Consider the following 12,459-nt stretch of genomic DNA (forward strand, 5'->3'; position numbering starts at 1 on the left):
TCTAGGTTTTGTGGGACCTGAAGCGTATACAGTTTGGGGAGGACATTTGTAGGAAAAGCTATAAATAATTTGGTGACCACGTCGCTAAGACCTGTCCCAGCCGTGCAGCGGAGGAGCCCTCAGACTTAAGCTTCATTAGCTGCATGGTAAATCCACTTCTGCTGGTATTCATTCTTTTCTCTCTCCCTTGTTTTTCCCATTTAAAAGATTAAGGTATAATCTGCCTGCAGTGAAATTTTTGCTATGCCGTTCTATGAACTTTGACAAATGCATACAGTCATGTAACTACTACCACAGTCAAAATACAGAACAGTTTCATCAACTCAGAATTCCCCGTGTTCCTTTGTAGTCAACCTCTCCCCTCCCCTAGCCTCTGGCAACTTATCTGTTTCCCATCCCTATAGTTTCACCTTTTCCAGAATGTCATATAAGTGGAATCATGCAACTTGTAGTCTTTTGAGTTTGGTTTCTTGGCATGATATGTCCAGATTTCCTTCATGTTGTTGCATGTATCAGGCAAACACTTAGTAAGCACCCAATCTGCCCAGCAGTGGAAGTGCTGAGATGAGGAAGGCCCAGTCCCTGCCCTCAGAGAGCTCAGTCTAATGGAGGAGGCACTTGGGCCTATCATCAGATGCTTTTCCTTCGATACTTAGTACACACAGCTTTGGAGCCATTGGAAATTCAGTGATAGAATTCTCGCCTTCCATGTGGGAGACCCAGGTTTAATTCCTGGCCAATGCACCTGAAGCACAGCCACCACCCGTCTGTCAGCAGAGGCTTGCATGTTGCTATGGTGCTGAACGAGTTTCAGTGGCACTTCCAGACTAAACCTGTTAAACCAAACCTGTTGCCTTCGAGTTGATTCTGACTCATAGCAACCCTATAGGACAGAGTAGAACTGCCCCATAGGGTTTCCCAGGAGCGGCTAGTAGATTTGAACTGCTGACCTTTGGGTTAGATGGAAGAAAGGCCTGGCGATCTACTTCTGAAAATCAGTCAGTGAAAACCCTGTGGATTACAGTGCTTTGATCCCCAATTAATCATGGTGATGGCATAGGACCAGGCAGCATTTCGTTCCATTATGCATGGGATTGCCATAAGTCGGTGCTGACTCCACTCCGCAGCAGCTGACAACAACAAGAGCGCACTCCCTATCTTACTCTGATACACCTGGCACCCCAGCCACATATGATTGCTTTGAGGATAGAATCTCTGACCTTCTGGAGGCATCATGGATTACAAGAGCAAGGCGTTTGAAGCAAGCAGACTCTTTGAATCCCAGCTCACTCACTTAGCAGCTCTTGACCTTGTGTAGGACTCAGAATCTGGCACAGAGTAGATCTTGGATATATATCTGTTGAATGAATGAATGATGAATTTAACCTCCTGAAGTCCCAGATCCTTCCCGTATACCCACCGTCATCAAGTCAATTCCAACTGATAGTGATCCTGTAGGACAGAGCAGAACTGCCCTGTAGGGTTTCCGAGACTGTAATCTTTATGGAAGCAGACTGCCACATCTTTCTCCCACAGAGAGGCTGGTGGGTTTGAAACACCAACCTTTTAGTTAGCAGCTGAGCATTTAACCACCGTGCCACCAGGGCTCCTTCCCTCCTGTATAAAAGGGGTAATAGTAGTGAATTCTCCTGACTGTTGTGGGGATCAGTGCCTGGTACACAACCTGGTGGTATCAATAAAGATAAATCCCTTTCCATCACCTTCCCTAGAGCCCCTTATGCCCTTGCATAGACAGGCTCCTGCACACTGTGCAGACCTCAAAGCACCTGCCATGTGTGGGCCAGGAAGAGCATGAGCTGAGGGGACAAGTCCCTAGGAAGCCCTGCAGGCACTTGCCGACTCCCGACACCAAGTCCAGCTCAGACAGCCCCTCGCACTTATTCCCTCACCGTGTCTTTCATGGTCCAGACAGAAGGACCCATGAGTCCTTCTCTCCCACCAAATGTATATGTTGTAGGGGCTTTATGGAGTTCCTGGGTGGTACAATGATTAACGTGTGCTGCCAACTGAAAGGCTGGAAGTTCGAGTCCACCCAAAGGCACCTCAGACGAAAGGCCTGGTTATCTACTTCTGAAAAATCAACCATTGAAAACCCTACGGAGCACGGTTCTACTCCGACACCCCTGGGGTCGCCATGAGTCGGAGTTGACTTGATGGCAACTGGTTTAAGGGACTTTAGAGGAAGTTCACCATGAGGAGAAAATCATAACCCTCACTGGGGGACCCTCTGGCTGGGGGTCAGGCCTCTGGCCTTTGGATCCTGGGAGGGGGACATGGGCTGGAAGATAGGGGGCCCGAAGGCAGTCATTGTAAATGAATCTGCCCTCTTCCTTAGAACAGACCCCACAGGACTCATTACAGTGGTCATCGATCAATCATTGTGTAATTACCAGTTTGCTGGCTGCCTTCCCAGCAGAGGACCCCAGGCTCAACAGATATTTAATGATTGAATGAAAATGTTTTGTGGTTAAGAGTTGGCATTTGAAGTTCCTGTTTCTGTAGAAGGGAAGGGAAGGGAACTGACATTTGTCAGTCACCTGTGGTGCCTTTGGGATGTTAAGAGGTCATTACCTACAGTTTCCTCATTTCATCTGTGTAATGGCTGTTGGAAGGAGGTGTTATTGGTCTCCATACTCAAGGAAACCATTCAAAGAGAAGTTAAGAAACACACCCAGTTTCCACAGCTACTCAGAGATGGAGCTGGATTCCATTCAGGTCTGACGCCGAGACCCAGGTTCTTTCCATCTCACACAGAAATGCTGTGTTTCTCAAGAATATAAATCTCTGCAATTCAGACTAAACAAAACAAAACAGCAAGAAAAGGTTGGGTCTGACACTTGTGCCGGATTTGAGTAGATTAGATTGTAGACTTTAGCAGGATGAATTGAAAATTTGCAGAGTGTTTGTTCCTGCTTCCACCAAGCATTTCCGCTTTATGCTTTTCTAAATTGGGTTTGGGGGCATTTCTGTAATCCAATTTAAATTAGAGATTTTGCTGCACTCATTACACGCAAGCTCTAAATAAGCAAAAAAAAAAAAAAAAACAAAAACCCACAACCCTTCTCTGTGTTAAGAGAGGCAGCATGGATACAGGAGTGGTGGTGGCCTTGGAGACCGGAGGCCTGGGTTTGAATCTTACTGGTCAGGGGAAAGGCCTTTGGCAAAGCCCTGTGAACCACGGGAGCCTGCGTTTTTTCATTGGTAAATTGGGAAAGTAACCAGTTATCTCAGAGGATGATGGTGCAGGTCAAACGAGCAAACAAGTGAAGAAGATGTTGTGGGGCTCCCTGGGAGAGATGTGTATGTGTTAGTGGTCCCAGACCTGCAGAGAGGAGCAGTCTTGAAGCATGCTTGGAAAAGAAAGACTCCACAGAGAGAGGCCGCAGAGTCAAGCGCCACAGTGAGAAACATGGCTTGTTTCTGTTCTGCCGAGATCGCCTCTGGTTGAGAGAGAACCTCATTTGTGTGAACAGTGTGTGTGCTTGGAACCCTTTAATTGTACTATCACCTGGTATCAGTAAATACGGAATGCAGTGCCAGAGTGGAATTCTGCTAGCAGGAAGCACACAACATTCTCCCTCCCTTCCTCCTAGTCCTCATTCATTCATCCACCCGATCATTCACTGATGGATCGCCTGCAGGCTCTGGACCATGCACTAGGTGGCGGCAGGAAGGCAGTGTAGCATAGCAGGCGAGGGCAAGGGCAGTGGGGTCAGACAGCCCCCAGGTGCAAGTCAGGCCTCATCCTCTGTGAAACTCAGTTATTTAATTTCACTAAACCTCAGTTTCCTCATCTGCATTACAAGGGAAATGGTAATTCCTGTCTCATAGGGTTATATGAAGATTAAAAGAGATAATGCTTTTAAAGAAGTTGGCAGAATTCTTGTCATGTAATGAACACTCAAAAAATAAGTTGTTGTCGAGTTGGCTCCAGCTCACAGCCACCCTATATACAACAGAATGAAATGTTGCCCGATCTTATGCCATCATCACGATCATTGGCAAGCCTGTTGTTGTGACCACTATGTATTTTGAGTGCCTTCCAACCTAGGGGGCTCATCTTCCAGCACTATATTGGACAGTATTCTGTTGTGATCCATAAGGTTTTCACTGGCTAATTTTCAGAAGTAGATCACCAGGCCTTTCTTCCTAGTCTATCTTAGTCTGGAAGCTCTGTTGAAACTGTCCACCATGGGTGACCCTCTGGTATTTGAAATACCGGTAGCAGAACTTCTAGTATTGTAGCAACATGCAAGCCACTACAACATGTCAAACTGACAGATGGGTGGTGGCAATAAATAAATCAGAGCTTTTAAATCATGGAGACATAATTCCTAAGGAGCCAAAACATGCAGTGAGCTAAGACTGCTGTTTTCATATCTTCTCCCTCTAGCCCATTAGAAGGTCGCACTGGGTAAGCAGAGGCCCAAGGGTTGGGCCCATGGCAACTAAAGCACAGGTGGTTTGCTGTGCCATGGGAACCCTGAGTGGTGTGCCAGGCTGAGCAGCTCTGTGCCCAGGTTAAGCTTCTCTGATAACTATTGTGGGTAGGGACGCCCCTCTGAGGCAGTTTGGTAACGATCAGGCTCTCTCAGTGCACTTAGACTGCAGGCCCAAGTGTATTTGGGACAGGTCTTTCAGGGCTGAGGGGTGCAAATGGTTTGCACTGGACTACTAATGTAAAAAGGAGCTCTGGCGGCACAGTGGTTAAGAGCTCGGTTGCTCATGACCAAGGCAAAGGAGGACACTGAGAGGAGCGCGAGAATAAAGGGCAACTACGGTAATTACTGGAACATCGATAGTCCTGCAACAATAGTATTAACAAACAGCAATTTACAAGTGGATACATAGGTAGACAGGTGCGCTAAAGAGGTGTGGGAGGGTGTAAGGGAGCACACCCACCTGCAGATACAGGTTTGGTTGTGGATATTTCTACACACATGATTGTAGGTGCTGTTTGTACATTAATATAGACAATAGAGTACACAAGGGGCACAGTCATGGAAACTTCTTAGACATAACCAAACACCTCACGGGACAACGTTCCTAGGCTTAAAGGTGAAGGACCACGGACTCGGGGGACATCTATGTCAATTGGCACAACATGGTGCATAAAGACAGCGTTCTACATCTTACTTTGATGAGTAGCATCTGGGGTCTTAAAAGCTTGCGAGCGGTCATCTAAGATACACTATTGGTCTCTTTGAGTCTAAAGCAAAAGAGAGTGAAGAAAACCAAAGACGCAAGGGAGCAATTAGTCCGAAGGACTAATGGACCACATGAACCACAGCCTTTACAATCCCAAGACCAGAAGAACTGGCTACCACTACCGACCCCTCTAACTGGGTTCACAACAGAGGGTCCTGGACAAAGCGGGAGAAAAACAGAACAAAAAACAACAAATTCGCAAAAAAGACCAGATTTACTGGTCTGACAGAGACTGGAGGAAGCCCTGAGACTATGGCCCTAAGACACCCTTCTGACCTAGAATTGAAGGCATTCCCAGAGACCATCTTTCAGCCAAACAATAGACAGGCCCATAAAATAAACAATAACACCCGAGAGAAATGTGTTCCTTAGAACAATTCATTATACGAGATCAAAAGGACAACAGTTGCCCAAAAACAAAGATGAGATGGCAGGAAGGGGTAGAAAATCCAGATGAAAGGAAACAGGGAACCCAGGGCGGAAATGGGGAGAGTGCTAACACATTGTGGGGAATGCAGCCAGTGTCATGAAACACTTTATATACAGACTATCTAATGGGAAACTCATTTGCTCTGTCAACTTTCACCTAAAGCACAATAAAATAAATAAATAAATAAAAGAGAGCTCAGTTGCTAACCAAAAGATTGGCAATTCGAACTCACCCAGCAGCTCCATGGAAGAAATACCTGGAGATCTGCTTCCATAAAGATTACAGCCAAGAAACCCTATAGGGCAATTCTGCTCTGTCACACAGGGTCACTCTGAGTCAAAAATCAACTCGACCGCACCTAAGAAATACCCTAAAGGTAACAAGTACCGTAAAGGTTGGTGGTGCAAACCCACCCAGTGATACCATGGAAGAAAGGCCTGGCAATCTGCTTCTGTTAAGATCACAACCAAGAAAACCGTATGGAGCAGTTTTGCTGTGTAACACATGGGGTCGCCATGAGTCGGAATCAGCTCGACAGCAATGGGTGTTTTTAGAGGTGCATTTACCTTAAATTACAGTTTCTGTGCATCATTACTTCATCACATGGAGAGGCATCAGGAAGGTACTGGCTTTCTCAGCTCTTAGAGGCTGATGCCCAGGTCAGCTTTATTCATTTTATGGAAACACTGTTGACATTTTGGACTGGCTGATTTTTTGTTGTTGGGGCTGTCCTAATGATGTAGTGTAAACATACTACACAGCAGCATCCCTGGCCTGTACTCACTAGACGCCAGTAGCACTCTCTCAGCTGTGAAGCCACAAATGTTTCCAGACTGTGCCCAGATGTCCCTGGGAAATGAAATCTTCCCTGGCTGAGAGGCACTGCATTCGAGCCTACTATCCTCATGAGAGTCATGGTCCCTGCGGTGCTGCAGCTGTGTAGGAGGTGAGGGAGGAGACCTGGATGGAGGCCCTGACCGTGGATGCGAGACTTGACAAGCAGTGAGTCAGAATGATAGAACAGATAAATGGAGCCAGTAAATTAGGAGTGCGGGCCTTCAGGGTAGAAGTGAATGACAGGGAGAAGGGAGGCTGCAAGGTGCAGCTCTGAGGCTCTGTTACAGATAGCTGAGGGGAGGTGTTAATACAGAGCTGGCTCTCCTCCCTGGAGCATGGTCCTCACGCCTTCCACCTTCCTTCTGCTTGAGCTGACCTTGAGCACTTATGTAGCTTTAAACCAGCTGCCACCAAGTCAGTTCCTACTCATGAAGACCCCATGCGTGTCAGAGTAGAACTGTGCACCACAGGGTTTTCAATGGCTGATTTCTAGGAAGTAGATCGCCAAGCCTTTCTTCCGAGGTAACTCTGGGTAGACTCGAACCTCCAACCTTTTGGTTAGCAGCTGAGCATGTTATCTGCACCACCCAGGGACTTCTAAGTGGCTTTAAACCCTAAATATTTTACCAGAGTACTTGGGTGGTGTAAACAGTTAATGCGCTCAGCTGCTAACTGAAAGGTTAGAGGTTTAATCCACCCAAAGGTGCTTTGTAAGAAAGACCTGGCAATCTACTTGTGAAAAATCAGTCATTGAAAACTCTTTGGAGCACACACTTCTACTGTGACACACGTGGGGCCACCATGAGTCAGGATCTACTTGACCGCAACTGCTAACTGTTTTACTACCTGCTTCTTGACCTTGTACAGAGAATTAAGTGCTTCTATAAAGTAGGTTAAGTTCCTGGGAGAGAGATTGCAATTGTTTGATCGTTTATTGATTCTACAGACATTGTCCAAGCACCCACGTGGGCAGGGCCTGTGCTAGGCATTTGGGACAGCCCGAATCACCCAGGGACTCTGTGGTCTGGGTGGGGAGACAGGCCCAAAGCCAGCGCAGACAGTCTGTGAGAAGAAAGAAGGCAGGCCGTATTGTCTGGGTTGCTGGGTCCACACTCCACCCTGTTCCTGGTTGTTGTATCTCCTTGGGCAAGTGAGTGATGCCACTAAGCCTCAATGTCTTCGTCTGTGCCACAGGGTACGATGAGCGCCTGTGCCATGTGGGTGTGGAGAGGATTAGGCGATAGAGTGCATACTGCCAGTAAGACAGTCCTGCACTCCCGAGCACTCAGTAATATTAATATTAGTTTTAATTTTTTATTATTACTGCTACCACATAAGTGCTGTAATAGACTTAAAGAGTATCCAGAAAATTCTCAGGGAGAAGTAACCAATGACTTCACAGAAGTGGCTTTTTGAGATGAGTCTTAAAGGATAGTGGGACTTTATAAGGAAAAAAAAAAAAGGTTGCGGGTTTGGCAGAAGAGCGTACACCAAGATTCAGGCTGAAGAAACGGTTGCCAGGCAGTCACAGTGCGGGCAGGCAGGCTTATTGGGAGACGGCTGCTGGTTGTATGAGCCGGAGGCTAGAAAGGAAGGAGGTAACCCGTTGCCGTAGAGTTGATTCCCGACTCATAGTGACCCTACATGACAGAGTAGAACTGCCCTACAGGGTTTCCAAAGAGCAGCTGGTGGAGTTGAACTACTGACCTTTTGGTTAGCAGCTGAGCCCTTAACCACTGTGCCCCCAGGGCTCCAGGAAGGAGGTAACTGGAGCCAATATAGCAGGTCTGCACAAGGGGGCTTGCACTCGAGGCTCCGGGGCCCCTTGGTATGAGTGGAGGTAAGCACCAAAGCCCCTTTGGCGTGGACCTGCTCCATTCGTTCTCTCTTTCCTGTAGAATAAACAGATTAAGGAGAGCTGGTCACTTTAATCTCCCTCCCCTTCCCTGGCAGTGAAATGCTAAGAAGCTCTATGAGATAGAGGGTTATAGACTTTGAGAGGCTGAGAAGCAAACTGGTCCTTGATGGGCCCCTATGCTGTCAATGTGGGGGCTGGGCAGGGGGTGCCGGAAACCAGCTGATGTCAGTAAAATCACGCTGGCTTAGTGCAGGGCTCTGTGCCCTGTGCCCCTCAAGGCGCCCCAGCTCTGTGACCGTCAGGGTCACTGCTGACTGAGTGCAGAGGTGCACACCCATCAGCTGTTGGGTTGTGGTATGCTGTCCACCTGTATCTCTCCTGCCGCTCCCACCCCGCCTCAGGGCGGGGCTGGAAAGTGCCCTGGCAGGTGTGGATACTCACCAGGGCATCTGAGCCAAAGCAGCCGCTTATTTATTTCCCCGGAGTTGGTGGCGTCATGCCCAAGGCTTTGCTGAATCAGCCCAGCGCTGTCTGGCACCCACCTCGCTGCTGAGCCCAGAGTCCCAAGGTCACGAGTGTCCCCTGGATCCTTCTGGCTTTTGCTGCACCACTCTCTGAAACCTCACAAAATGAGCACAGACTTACAGGACACCTACTGCTGTGCTGGGCACAGGGGATGCAGTGGTGAACGAGATGGATGCCGTCTTGGCTTTGTGGACCAGGTAATCTTGTGGGAGAGGCAGACATTAGACAAACCCTTGCAAGTGTGATCCACAGCATGGGGCTGTTAGGGTTGTTAGCTGCTGACCAGTTGATCCCGACTCATAGCGACCCCGTGTGTGCAGAGTAGAACTGTTCCATAGGGTTTTCACGGCTGTGAGCTTTCGGAAACAGATCGCCGGGCCTGTCTTCCGAGGCACCTCTGGGTGCGTTCAAACTGCCAGCCTTTTGTCTAGCAGTCCATCTGTGTCACCCCGGGACTCCAGCATAAGGGCTAAGAAAGGGGGAGGTACAGGCAGTTGTGGCAGTGTAGAATGAGGAGAGAAACCTCCTTCTTGTGGGGTGGGGAGGTCAGGAAAGGCCTCACGGGGGAAGTAGGACTTCCCCTCATATCTGGAGAACACTTAGGAGTTTGGCAGGCAGAGATGCGGCGTGGAATAGTTGGGTGGCCCTGACCACCTGCAGACCCCGCTGCCTCCTCAGGCCTCATCCTCCTTGACCTGCCCCATGCCTTTGGCACTGTTGCCTGTCGGCTTCAATCTCTTCCCTCCTACCCACAGTCCTAGTTTTGTTTTTCTTCCTTTCAGACTACTCTTTTGTCTCCCTTGCTGGCTTCTCTTACTCCTCACAGATGACAATTCACACCTCCCCAGAGGATTGGCCTTGCTCGCCAAGGCAGTGGGCCTGGCTTGGAGGCAGGCAGACCAGGCTGAGTCCAGCCTACGCTTCATCCTTAATGATTCCGGAACCTCAGATAGAACGTGGCTAACAGCTCTGTGCCCTGGTGTCTTTATCTGTCAGGGAGTTTCCTTTACTAAGTCTGTCTGGGGATAAAGTGAAAGGATGCCTGTACGCGCTTAGGGCAAGGCTTGTGTGCGTCAAGTTAACAAAACCCTTTCTCCTTCAGCATCAGAAACTGACTCGGTTAAGTTAAAGTTCTGTTTTACCCTGGAGACTTGATGAATGTGGATGTCAGCGTGTTACCCAGCACATGGCTCATGGTCAGGCTGACCCCTAATGGATAATTGCATCGGGCCTGGGAGTGCTACCTAAGACTTCTAAATGCTAATGAGGGAGCCATGGTTCTGAGCTTCCCTGGGTGTGGGGTGCAAGGCTGACTCCTTGCAGGGACCCTGGAAGCGCTGTCTGGGGGTTTGTTACAGGAGAGCTGGCTCCTGCGGAGCATGGAGCCCTGAGCCAGGGTGGCTCCCATACCCAACCGCGTGGATCTGCTTGCACCTGGGTGACCTCATCAGTCAGATGAAAGGATTAAATCCTCCAGCTCTGACATTCTGCCAATTCATTCATTTACAAATAATGACTGAGAGCTGGTTAATGGCGGTGGAATAATCTTAAAAGGATGGTGCTAATTGGTTGTACAACATGAAGAAGGTAATCAGTGTCACTGAATTACATGTGTAAAAATTGTTGAATTGGCAAATGTTTTGTTATGTATATTTGTTTTTGTAGGGGTGGGGGACGTGTGTTTCAAATGCCAACCTTTGGGCTAGTTGTCCAGGACTTCCCAGCTTGAGCTACCCAGGGAACTTACTGTGTGGTAGGTGCCGGGGACACAGGGTTGAGCAAACCAGACCCCTTCTCTGCCCCTCAGGGTGCTTACAGTCCAATGAGGCAGACTTGCCTTTAATCGAAGAAGCACACAAATAATAGCAAACAACAACCCTGATGTTATGCACATTGTGCTATGAGAGTATAGTGGGGAGATTTGACCTAATTGGAGAGGTCAGGGAAGTCTTCCATGAGGAAGTGATGATGGAGCTGGGATCTGATGGATGAACAGATATTAACCAGACAAAGGGGAGGGAAGATTCCAGAAGCAGGAAACAGCTTTGTGGGTGGAGGGGGGCAAGTGGGAGAAATGAGGGCAGGTCCTTGCAGGCCCTTGGCGGCAGGGCTGAGAGTCAGGGTATTCAGTGACCCAGTGCAGCCCTGGACAAGGACCAGTAACAACTGCTGCCTGACAATCACTCGGGGCTGGCGTCATTAATTCTGCTTCTCCATTGTAAGAGCAATGAGAAGCAAGTTAATGCGGCTTGGTGGGGCGGGGGGGTGGCAGGTAGAGGGGTTGGCCTGGTTGGATTTGTAATTAGAAAAGCTTATTCTGATGCAGAATGTCCCTGGGTGGCTCAATCAGTTTGCCATTAGCTACTAACTTAAAGGCTGGCAGTTTGAACCCACCTAGTAGCACAGAGGAGGAAAGGCCTGGTGATCTGCTTCTGTAAAGATTACAGCCAAGAAAACCTCGCGGGGCAGTTCTACTCTGTAACATGTGGGTTCACCATGAGTCAGAATCGACGCAATGGCAAGTGGGTGTTCTGGCTGCAGGATGATGAGATCACGTCTGAGCTCAGAGAGGGAAATCTGGAGGAATACTGAGGGAAAAAGGAGACGGAAGGAAGCCCAAGGTGTGGGGCAGCTTTAGAGAGCATCAGATGGGGATTAGCAGCAGGAGAAGAAAGCTGACCTTTAACTTCAGGGGTCTTGGCTGCCCACCCCTCATTTTTTTGCTTCTGTGACCCTAAACCAGCCTTCTGCGTTGCCAAGCCACAGACTGAAGGAAGGCGTGTGTGGAGTTGTAACAGGAGGTGGAGGTTCCCAAGCACACTTGAGCCGTGAGCAGAAAACCCTCAGGGTGTTTATGTTAATAAATCAGACCCACAGCAGCATTTTCTGTAAATTGGAGAAATGCTCCTGGCATCAAGACAGACATTTCCCATCAAATAGGAAGCCTGAAAATCACATTTCTCTTTTTCTCTCTCTCTCTCTCTCGCTTCCCTCCAGGCTTATATTTGGCACCCTCTACCCTGCGTATTATTCCTACAAGGCTGTGAAATCAAAGGACATTAAAGAATATGTAAGTGACACTGGTTTTTTGAGAGGAGCATGGTGGTGGTGGGGTGGGGTGAGGGCGTGCAGTGCGGGGAGGAAGGTGGCTGTCCTCCTGCGTGTGGGCCTCAGTGTCAGGGCAAGAAGTCCGTTCGTGAGTCTTCTCACTGTGCTTACCTGCTGTGCCGCTGGAATCCTCTCGCTTATCTTTAGAACTGGAGTGTTGAAGTGAGGAAAGCAGGAAGGTAGGGAGAGGAGATGGCGTCTGGAATCGGGAGGCCCCCAGCTCTGCCATATGCCACCTGATAGCCTTTGGGCGAGTGACTCCACCTCTCTGAGCCTCAGTTTCCTTGTTTGGAAAACCCTCTGTAGACCATAAAGCATCTTTCAGGTATCATTCCTGGGAGACTGTCTGGCACAGAGGGGAAGAACACACGTCCTAGAGTCCCGCAGGTCTGGGTTCAGGTCCTGGCTCTGTGATCTGGGCACAACTCCATTCCAGTTCTAGGACTGAATACTCCATGATTGAAGCCCTATT

The 12,459-nt window shown here is 48.7% G+C and overlaps 1 protein-coding gene across 1 annotated transcript in view; it reads left to right on the forward strand.

The window, feature by feature from the left end:
- The window catches only part of REEP1 (receptor accessory protein 1), a 152,794-nt gene that overhangs the window by 72,761 nt on the left and 67,574 nt on the right, over positions 1-12,459 (forward strand). The window contains exon 2 of the mRNA XM_004388233.2: positions 11,877-11,949. The gene's annotated coding sequence lies outside the window, so the exon portion shown is untranslated. The remainder of the gene's footprint in view (positions 1-11,876; positions 11,950-12,459) is intronic.

Source organism: Trichechus manatus, unplaced genomic scaffold (genome assembly GCF_000243295.1).
Source record: "Trichechus manatus latirostris isolate Lorelei unplaced genomic scaffold, TriManLat1.0 scaffold00208, whole genome shotgun sequence".
NCBI lineage: Eukaryota > Metazoa > Chordata > Mammalia > Sirenia > Trichechidae > Trichechus > Trichechus manatus.